A 12,163-nucleotide genomic window follows, 5' to 3' on the forward strand; every position below is an offset into this window, starting at 1 on the left:
ACCTCCTCTAATTCACTCTCCCCACAGACACACCTTGATTGAATCGATAATGTTCGATCCCCAACCTCCACTACCCCCCCCCCCACACACACACACACCGTCTCCATCTCTGACAGTTAAAAGGCCTCCCCACATGGAGAAAGAGCAGGCAGCTCATTGTGCGTCTTAAAGCGCTAACTAGGCCACTTAGCGCCCCGTGACGCTGATCTGATCCCCGAGGCGCTGAACTTGGCAGCGGGCCCTCCCCTCCTCTCCTACCCCTCCCCTCCCCTCCCCTCCCCTCCTCGTCGCTCCTACCCCTCCCCTCCTCGGCGCTCCTACCCCTCCCCTCCTCGGCGCTCCTACCCCTCCCCTCGCCATGGGAACCAGGCCATCCTTAATGACGCAGGAGTACTCCGTCGGATCCCACAATGCAAAGGGGGCTGACATCTGTCTCGCTAAGTGGTGCGCTCTCTTGTGCACCTTGTTTGTTCAATCAACAACCACCCCCCCCCACACACACACACACACACACACACACACACACCCCCCTCAACCCCAACACACACACACACACACACACACACACACACACACACACACACACACCATCACCTCCTCTACACCAATTTGTTTATCTGTCTTTCTTCAGGAAGAAAAAGAACAACAGAATAGAGGAGTTGAACAGAATTTGGGAAGAATACGCAGAGAGATAGTGAGATCATAGTCCTCTGTCTTCATTACCGTCATCACACACACGCGCGCACACACACACACACACACACACACACACACACACACACACACACACGCACACACAACCATTGACACCACGGTTATGATTAAGATTATTAAAATGATTAAGTGTACCATAACGAGAGATTAGGCCTGGTTATAAACTCAACAGATTATGTCCCTTTCAAACTCACGATCTCTAACTATGAGGAACAAGAGCCGGTCCTGCAGAAGCTCAGCACTGTTAGCAGGGTTCTATAACACCTCTCAGGTCCTGCAGAACCTCATCACTGTTAGCAGGGTTCTATAACACCTCTCAGGTCCTGCAGAACCTCATCACTGTTAGCAGGGTTCTATAACACCTCTCAGGTCCTGCAGAAGCTCAGCACTGTTAGCAGGGTTCTATAACACCTCTCAGGTCCTGCAGAACCTCATCACTGTTAGCAGGGTTCTATAACACCTCTCAGGTCCTGCAGAAGCTCAGCACTGTTAGCAGGGTTCTATAACACCTCTCAGGTCCTGCAGAAGCTCAGCACTGTTAGCAGGGTTCTATAACACCTCTCAGGTCCTGCAGAAGCTCAGCACTGTTAGCAGGGTTCTATAACATCTCTCGGGTCCTGCAGAAGCTCAGCACTGTTAGCAGGGTTCTATAACACCTCTCAGGTCCTGCAGAAGCTCAGCACTGTTAGCAGGGTTCTATAACACCTCTCAGGTCCTGCAGAAGCTCAGCACTGTTAGCAGGGTTCTATAACACCTCTCAGGTCCTGCAGACGCTCAGCACTGTTAGCAGGGTTCTATAACACCTCTCAGGTCCTGCAGACGCTCAGCACTGTTAGCAGGGTTCTATAACACCTCTCAGGTCCTGCAGACGCTCAGCACTGTTAGCAGGGTTCTATAACACCTCTCAGGTCCTGCAGAAGCTCAGCACTGTTAGCAGGGTTCTATAACACCTCTCAGGTCCTGCAGCAGCTCAGCACTGTTAGCAGGCTCGTCTCCGCCTCCCAACCTCTCCATCTACTGCACACTCAGAAGAACAACAAACAAGTGGCTCATTATAAAGTGGCCCCTGATTCTGCACAGTTAAGACCTGGGCAAATATTTGTCCCATCAATCTGAGGAAATATAGCCATCAACCCAAGATGCTAATCACATGCTAATGGAGTCGGGGCGACTCAATGCACCCCCGTAGCGCCGTGAACGCCACGTGAATGCAAATGGCCGTCTAAGCAGCCATCTTGACAGCGTGCCAAGGCGACGTAAAGAGCCCCCTTCTTTATGCTCCTCTGGGAATGTATGTGGGGATGAGTTCACGTTAGCAGGCCCAGGTGCCAGGAAACACATGAAGAAGAGGTTTTATGGACCCCAACTGAAAAAAGAAAAAAGAAGAAGAAGAAAAAAAAGCAAACACACACACACACGCATACATACATACACACACACAATCGCACACAAACACACACACACACTCACTCGAGTGCATCTGCGCTGAAGGATGTTCGAATTCCCACAACTCCTCTGAAAGGAGAGTGGGCATGAGAATAGGTGGCTCCTATACATAATTCAGGGCTCCATGCTGAAACAATGATGTTTGCCTACGGCTAAGTACCCGCGCTCAATAGCTCGTTTACTCTCCAGTGTGCCGCTCTCACGTGGAAGTGCTGCGTGCTAAAAGTCGCTGGAACGACGCGTTTTAATAAAATATAGAAGCCGACACTACTTCAACACTTGAATACGAGAGTGGTGGTGGTGGTGGAGGAGGGAAAACACAAATGCTGGTGTTATTACCTCGGCTTTGCATGCAAACTAGATTCCACTTGTCAATCTGAGAGTGTTGGGAGGAAACAGGCAGAGAGAAGGCCAAGGCCAAAAGAATCTGGACCAATGGACGATTTTAATGACAATATTACAAATCACAATATCTCAGTTTAGATTAATCTAAACAAGTTGTTGAACATTAACACAGTCCAGTGTGGACAAGTCTACACTACCTATATACAGTATGTCTATATATTATTATCTGTTGCAGCTGAAAATTGCATGACCAAAACTTCCGGTCATATTGTCGACAATCAATGGTGGCATTAGCCTCCATATAGTATTTTCATTCTGAATAACACATTCAGACTCATAATACACACACGCACACGCACACACACACACACACACACACACACACACACACACGTGCACAAGCACACGGACACGCACACGCACACACCACTACACAATAAATGTGAAAATGAATTTCCATATCTGAGCAGTGACTTGACAGAGGATATATGGTGATGTATCCTATAGATGTGAGTTTGGTGTAGTTAAACTGGAACAAATCACTGCACCCAGTATAGAAAAGTGTCAGATAGATATAGGGTTTTGTTAGAGGTGTGTGGAAGCCCAGGCCTCAGCGTTCGCTTCCTCACGGCCGGTCTCACACTTGCACTCCTCCACCAGCATCACTCTGCGCTCCTGGACGTGGGCTCCGCAGCGCAGGGGCACGCTCACCGTGTGGGCTTTGGACGGGGCGCAGCGGGAGCAAGGGGTGCGGCGGTGACGCCCCGTCCCGGCACCCGACTCCCCTCCGGACGGGACGAACAGGGAGCTGCACTGGCCGAAGCACAGCTTGTTGTGGACCGTCACCGTGTCGCATCCCTCGGCTGTGACGCGCTGGGGGAGACGAGAGAGGAGCAGGATTTAGGCTGTTATACTGGAGAACCTCACAGCAATGTTGTCAGTGTTCATATAATAATAATAATAATACATTTTATTTATATAGCGCTTTTCAAGACACTCTAAGTTGCTACAATATATATATATATATATATATATATATATATATATATATATATATATATATATATATATATATTATATATGTCTTTTTAATAATACATTTTTTCTATAAAAGTCAAGTCCTGGAGTGTGCGGTCCCTCCCTGAAAATGCTCTGAAGTATATGGGATACATTCCTTCTCTCTCATCAAGTACTCCAGCTTTCTTGACCAGCACCTCCAGCCTGTTTGGATGTGCACAGAATCTTCCTTTGTTATATATATATATATATATATATATATATTACACCCTCAGTGTAATATGAATACACACATGTAATATACATAATGTAATGTAACCCTAACCCAATATCACGCATTGAATCGTATTGTAAGATAAGCATATTGTCCTGTTTTGTCTTGTATATTAATGAGCACCAACCACACCAAGACAAATTCCTAGTATGTGAAAACATACCTTGGCAAATATAATAATTCTGATCCTGATTCTTATCTGAGGGACTAATCTGACCAGTGGTATTATTAAGTGTCTTACCTGAGTGAAAGGTATGGCGTTGCAGGTCTGTTTAGCAGCATCCTTCAGGCTAACAGGCAGAGATGTGCTCGTCTTCCCATGCTCTCCTTTGTCCTTTGTGGCCCTCTGCCACATGTGCAGGCCTTGCCTCTTCTTCAGGTCCAGCCCGGGTTTCTTTTCGGGGCGTAGGTGGTGCAGCGGGCTCACGGGGGCCTTGGGGGCCGGGCCCGGTCGCCCCCGGGACAGGAAGGCAGGGAAGGCCGATCTGGAGCCGTGGGAGGAGGCCGCTCTCGAGGCCGGTCCCCGTCTGAAGAGTCCCGACGGGGCCGGGGCGCGCGGGTCCAGTCGCACAACTTTGACAATTCCTCGGACGGGTTGGTCAGCTGGCCCGCTGCCAGAGGACTCAAAGTCAACCTTTGACCCTTTCAGAATGGTATAGTGAGGGAATGTCAAAGCTGCGGCTACCCAGCTTGACAAAAATACAACGCTGATGAAGGAAGCCATACTTTGACACAAATGGAGATAACGGTTGGAAAAGAATATGCTAAATTTAAGAAAATAAATTCAGCGTTGATGATTCAAAAACAGTCCAAAGAAGCTATGGAAAGAAACAGAAAGCTAACACAAATAAAGAAAAAAGATGCAAATCTGTGGAGTAGGTCCAAGGTTCCAAATGGTAACCTTGCTGTCAATGCTTGGTCAGTGTATTGAGGGAGCCTCTTATATAGACAGCATCTTCTGACCTGTGCTTTAGAGCAGAAAAGGTGTCGCAATTCCCATACTAGAAGATACGTCACACCTAGGTAAAACCCTGAGGTGGTGGATGGCTGCCAGATGAAAGGATTTCGCTCCCAAGCTGAGGGTTTAACGAAAGAACTACTACAGCACACATCTAAAAAGGGAGTGTTCTCCCACGGTTTTGAGTGAGATATTTAGGGCGATGGTCACATTATGGATTATGTCCAGGTCAAAAATGTTTTTTCTTTTATCCATTAGGGAAAAAAGCTTCATCTACAGGATAACCATGCAGCTCTCCATGCTGGAACGGTTTCCCAACTATATTCCTTTAAAAAACACATCTAGTCATTTTTTTTAATAAAATGCATTTGACATCCTGCTAGATATAGCCTAGCATAATGTGGAGCCTTGGGCTGCACCAGTATGACCAAAAGCAAATCTGAACATATCATGATGATGAGCTTATTAGGTTCTATCTGAGTAGGGTTCTGTTCTGAAATACTGAGAGTGGCTGGTGGGGAAACATGCTACAGCAGTGATACTCAACTTGCGGCGCCCCCCCCCCCCCCCCCCCCTGTGTGGCCCGTGATGGAATAGCAATTTTATTTTAATTTTTTTACAGTAGTGCACCTGAATGCAACATGCAAGATACCCGCTGAATAAGTGTCCAAATGTTCATGTCACTCTGGCCAATACTCCACTTCTGTTATAGCATTTCAGTCTGGAATATGGAATATCTTTCAATAATCTATGATTTAGCTGCTAAATTGTCAAATACTGCCGTCTGCTCGCTACCCAGGCACTCATGTATGTACTTAACCTAACTAACTTAACCTAACTAACTATCCGGTGTGCACAACATTGTCAGACTAAACTCCGGCTGCCACCCCAAAAACCTACAATCCGCTACAGAAAAATGTATATTGTTTGTTTATTAACTGGCCCCTGGCCTTCTATCATTTCACGAAAGTGACCCCTGGGCAAAGCAAGTTGAGTATCCCTGTGCTACAGTATATGTACAAAGCAAGTTGAGTATCCCTGTGCTACAGTATATGTACTTTCTCTATTTTGTTTTAAATCAAATGTTAAAATACTTTAAAAGATTGTTGTAAATACACAACACGGGGGCATAAAGTAACATTCAAAGATCATGAATATATGGATCTTCTCAGACATCGATAATTCCACTAAACACTTTGATCATCAGTTTTCTGAAAAAGGGGGCCAGCTTAAAACAAAAGTCTCATACTGAAGCAAGCTCACAATATGGCTGATGCACAACAGCTTGAAATCCAAAATCCTGCAGATCAAAGGCAATTATATTTTCCCCAACCACTGAGGAAAAAAGAGAGTAAACTGCTGCTGGCCTGAGATCCCGGCTTATAAAATATATGACCTACTCTCAACTCATTCTGGGTCCCAAACATGACTTCACAAAGACTGCTCAGCAAGGTGTTCCTATTACCTCTCTGGCCATAAAGTCATAATGAGTTTATGTTCTCTGTGTAAACAGCACCATCCTATCCGTTCATTCCCACCAGCCTGCCCTGTGATGACCCATCATAACACCATTAGACTGCTGTGGGCTCTGTGACCCGCGACCTGATCACACACTCACTGCCTGTTTGTGGTCAGCCGGCTGACCGGCCCTCACTGTTACACCGGTCAAGGTGTTTGGGTTTCTCATGGGGGACCCAGGTGTTAAGAGGCACTTTTCAATCACTATTGCCTTTTTCTCCATCTAGATTTCCCAGAGCCAGCAGCACTAAACACAACCTGCCACCACTAAAAGACATGATGCAGCAAAAGAGAGCTACAGCTCCCAGAAGGACATGGGTTGTTGGGTCTCGAGGGTCTCACTTACAAATGATCTGAGACATTCACACGCACTGATTGGTGGGGTACATGTCAGTGGTACCGGCTCTAATGGATAATACAATGGAGAGGATCATTATGAAAGAAATCACTCCTGGCTTCAGATATAAGCTTTGTCCACAAGAGGGCACAGTTTACAAAGCATTACCTCCTGCTGCCCTGCAATAACATCTTTAGCCACAGATACTAAACCAGCAATGAGGCTTTTCTTCCTTTCTTTCTTTCTTTCTTTCTTTCTTTCTTTCTTTCTTTCTTTCTTTCTTTCTTTCTTTCTTTCTTTCTTTCTTTCTTTACAAAATCTATAAGAATTCTTCCTTCCTTTTTAACTCATGGTCTTTTCATTTATTCCCAAAAAACGTCGTTTTTACTCATATAATTTATTTCCGGACTCTATTGATAAGAATCGCATGGTCTTGTGTCCAAAATGCATTCATTTACATGTTAACTTGAGATTGACAGTATAGTATAGTATAGTATGGTATGGTATGGTATGGTATAGTATAGTATAGTATAAGTATAGTAGATATATAGTATAATATAGTATAATATAGTATAGTATAGTATAGTATATTATAGTATAGTATAGTATGGTATAGTATGGTATAGTATGGTATAGTATAAGTATAAGTATAGTAGATATATAGTATAGTATAGTATAGTATAGTATAGTATAGTATAGTATAGTATAGTATAGTATAGTAGTGTATGGTCCCTAAAATTAAGAAAAAATCAGCAGGTAGCAGAGCATTTTCTTACCCTGCTCCACATCTCTGGAACCAGCTTCCTCTGTCAGTTAGGGAAGCTGGCTCCATTGAAATCTTCAAAACTAGACTCAAAACCCATTTATTCTCCCAATCATTTGGTTGTGCTTGATAGTTGTGTTTGATGATGTCATTCTCTAGAAATATTTATTAGCTCTTGAGTACATACAATCCTGAATTGCTGAGCGGGCTGTCTCAAGCCAGCAATATCATTATAAACTTATACTTGACCTAATTTAATAATATGGCATCAGTCGACCCAGTAGCTTAAATACAAAATCTAATAGCTGGTGAATAAACTTAGTCCTGAACTGCTGAGCGGGCAATCACAAGCCAGCAGTATCAGTATAAACTTAGACTTGACCTAATTTAGTTTTGTTTGTTGTAGGTCATGATTAACGGTCCGCATCAACAGGGCTGAATCATTGACAGTGGTGTTAGGTGGTACTTAGACCTGAATTAGCAGTATAGTATTAGTCATCCCAAAAAAAAAAAAAAAAAAAAAAAAAAATCCTAATAAATTTTGCTTTGACCTAATTTTATTGTTGTCTATAGAGTTAGTTCCACCTCTGCGCAGACTCCCCCGCTCTCTTCTCTCTCTCCCCCTCAGGTGTCCTTCATTGGCCTGACGTACACCCCCGCCGCTGCAGCCCTAGGTCTGGCCGTCATCGCCCTAGCCACCTGTCGTCACTCTAGGCCATCTACCCGCTACTCCTTCTACTGTCTGACACCCCGGGCTCTTCACCACCACCGACCCCTATCCTCATCATCCTGGTCACCTGCCTGCCTAAGGGAAGGGGGGGACCCCCCCCCCCCCCCCCCCCGGCCTCATCACCTCCAACTCCTATCCTCCCCTCCCCTTAATCACCACCTCCGACTCTTATCCTCCCCTCCCCTCCTCTTAGCTAGTATTCTCTAAACCTACGGACACTTAAAGACTACATTTTCTATTTCCTTTGGACTCTACTTTTTACATTTTCAACTCCCTTCCCTGATTTTAGGATAATTTAAAAACTACATTTTTATATCCCTCTGTTGGACTCTTTTTTACATTTTAAATTTTCTGTTCTCTTGTAAATTTTATTTCCATAATAAACCATTTACAGAGTTTCAATGCCGGAAAACTCTGTTCATGGTTTAGCCCGGCATCTCTCGGCCTGTCTCGGAGGGGAGTCCCCGGATGGGGGTCCGCCGCTGGGTCCACTGCCTGGGTGGGCCCGCGTGGCCTGCGTGGCCTGCTCTCCCAGTTCCCAGTCACTAGCTGGGGGCGGGTCTGGGAGCGGGTCGCGTGGGGGGTGGGCTTACCCAGGCGACCATTGCTGGGCCCCTGTAGCACAACGACCTCACAAGGTTCCTCCTCAGCCAAGCCAAGTCACTGGGGCAATCCATTTGGTGGAAAGGTTTTCTTGCGTTCACTGGGGGTGTGGGGACGCCGCTGTGTCCCGGCCCGGCCTTCTCTCCCACGCCTTATGTGGGGGGGGGGGGGGGCCGGGGCGGGGGGCATCGGTGCTCTTCATCACTGGTCGAGGGCTGCCGGTTGGTTTAGAACAGTTTAGGTAGGCAATAGATTAGCTACAGCCTAAGGCTGACCTGTTAGTGTTCAGGCAAAGATCAGACTAGAGCAGAGTAGGATAGGCCAGATTAGGCTGTAGACTAGCTAGATACTATGTCCCAGTTAGCTCTGGTTAATGCTTAGAGTAGTCAGTTGTCTGATCTTCCCCCCCCCTCTCTTTCTCTTTCCCCCGCTCCTTTCCCTTCCTCCCCCTCCTGTTCCCCACTCTCCCACATTTCCCACTCCCCCCCCCCCCCGCACCCTCTCCTTCCATGCTCTTCCCTCCCCCGCCGCCCCTTCCCACGTTCCCCCTGCTCTCCCTCCCCTGCACCCTCCCACCTCTCCTTCTCTGTTCTCTCCTCCTCCCTGTCCTCTCCCCTCTCTCACATTCCCCCTGCACTCCTTCCCCTGCACCCCCCCACCTCTCCTTCTCTGCTCTCTCCTCCCCTCTGTCCTCTCGGGGGGGGGGGGAGGAGGGGGCGGAGAGGTCTGTTCCCTCCCCCGCCTCCTCCTCCCGCGTTCCCCCTGCACCCTCCCACCTCTCCTTCTCTGTTCTCTCCTCCTCTCCCCCTGCACTCCTTCCCCTGCACCCTCCCACCTCTCCTTCTCTGTTCTCTCCTCCTCTCTGGGGGGGGGGGGGGGGGGGGGGGGATGTGGGACGCTCCCCCTGCTTCTCTACCCTGGCTCTCCCTCCCCTGCACCCCCATCTCTCCTTCTCTCCTCCTCCACATTCCTATCTTCTCCCCACCTCCCCCCTCTCCTCCGTCTATATTGCTCATTCTCTCCCCACCTCCTCCCTCCCCCTGCTCTCTTCTCCCCCACACCTCCCCTCCCTTCCCCTCTCCTGCTCTCTCCTCTTGCTCCTCCCCACCTCCTATACCCTCCCCACCCCATCACTCTCTCACATTCCCCCTGCTATTCTCCCTTCTTCTGCGCTCTCCTCTGCTCTCCCCTCATTCCTATATTTTCTATATTATCAATTGTTCAAATGTTATCTTTATTCTGTATATTCTTGTTACTGTTGTGTCAGCTAGAATTAGCTAGACATACTTTCTGTGAAGCCCTCTGAGACATGCTTGTGAATTAGGGCTATATAAATAAACTTGACTTGACTTGACATGGTATGGTATAGCATGGTATAGTATAGTATAAGTATAGTAGATATATAGTATAGTGTAGTATAGTATAGTATAGTATAGTACAGTATAGTATAGTATGGTATGGTATGGTATAGTATAAGTATAGTAGATATATAGTATAGTATAGTACAGTACAGTACAGTACAGTACAGCATAGCATAGCATAGCATAGCATAGCATAGTATAATGTAGTATAGTATAGTATAGTATAATATAGTATAGTATAGTAGTATACTGTACAGCACACTACAGCACAATGCAGTATACAGTAGTACCATATAATAGTACATAATATCACAGCAAAGTACAGCATAATTAAGGTTCATAGTATGATACGTATACTGTAAAGATGACTACATTTTGATTTGTTTAATAATAACAACAACAAAAAACCTACACAATTCAATCTGGTCCCAGTCGCAACAACTAAAAACTGGTATTGTGCCTCTTTTTCAGAAGGGTATAAGTCACATAATGAAATGACACGAGTGGTATCTTGCAGGGTTTAATGCCTAATGGTTGACTCTCATAATATATATGCACTGCATTTTCCCCCTCACTATGAGGGATTTCAATATAATTTAATATTGCACATGGGTGGGTCTTCAGGGTGGAATAGCTTATGTGTTGAAGTAGATCCCCATTAGAAATAGCTGAGAGCAGAGCGCAATTTGTTTCATAGTGTGGTCTCATAAACCATTCTGTTCTTTCCCCTTACACTTTTATTCATGCATTTAATAATGTGCGGCGCTGAGAAGGGGGTTACCCAGGGGTCTGCATATCTCCACTGGAGATGCACATTTTCAAATGGAGATTCAATATCGAGTAAGCAATGTGTGTATGTGTGTGTGTGTGTGTGTGTGTGTGTGTGTGTGTGTGTGTGTGTGTGTGTTGTAGGGCTGTCACTTTTCATTCGAAATTCGAATGCAACTTCGAATGTGGGGGAAGGGGTTCGTTTTCGAAATGTAATTTGAATGTTCGATTTTTTTTTTTTTTTTTTATTATTATTATTATTATTATTATTATTATTATTATTATTATTATTATTATTATTATTATTATTATTTTTTTTTTTTATGAACCAAAATTAACCAACTGCTGCTTGCTGGTAATGTTAATCCCATGTCAGAAAAAGTCTCCAGATTTGTCGCGTTAGTCTCTTCTGAGAAAGATTGTCTCCAGGGTCTGAAAAGTTGTCTCGAGTTGGATGCAGCCAAGTTTGTGAGGCAGTGTTGTGACTGTGAGCGTCCAAGCTAACACGTCGGGCTGATGCCCGGTGGCCTGCAGTGGGTTGCACCAGCTGTGCGTAAGTTGAAACGTAAGCTAGTTTGAACGTAAAGTCTCACTAAGTCCGAGTTTACGCACTACTAAAAATATTTGGGTTGCACCAAGTGAAATAGTTACAACGTAGGCATAAGTTAGAACTTAAAATTTACACCTACGTCTTACTAGGTGTAAAGTCCTCCGTAAAATAGCAGTTGGCACGGATTGCAACTTGGCACCGTGGCGCATCGTTGTTTTGCGTCCGCAACGCGCTCTCCGTGATAAATTACACCCTTTGATATTTATGACTCACGCTTTTGTTTCCCACAAGCTGCAGCACTGCATACAAATTAAAATAACCGCAACAATTTAGTGAGGCAGGATGGTGGTATAGCCTACAATACTGATGAAGAGCTCACAGATAAACGTTAACAGTAATATGAACCTAAACGAACGTTACTCAATAACGTTCTCATTTGATTAGTGTTGATGAAATATGAAAGCACTAATTTGCGGTGGGCAACATGTCCTGTTTTCACTCCACTTAAACAACCGTAAATAAACACCGTTTCCACCGTGCTTTTCACTGATTGGTCACAGATACTGTACACATCATTGTCTGCGACACTATTTTGGTTAGTATGGACTTTAGGGTCTACTAGTTAAGATGTACCTTACGTCTCCGTGGTGCAACAGACACAACTTTAGTGTCAAACTAACTAGTTTGAACGTAGCAGTTAGTGTGGACTTTACACCCTAACTTAAGACAGAACTTACGTTCAGCTGGTGCAACAGGCTGCTGGACTGGGGGAAAAAAAA

This window comes from Poromitra crassiceps (assembly GCF_964638095.1).
Source record: "Poromitra crassiceps genome assembly, contig: HAP1_SCAFFOLD_884, whole genome shotgun sequence".
In the NCBI taxonomy this organism is placed as follows: domain Eukaryota; kingdom Metazoa; phylum Chordata; class Actinopteri; order Beryciformes; family Melamphaidae; genus Poromitra; species Poromitra crassiceps.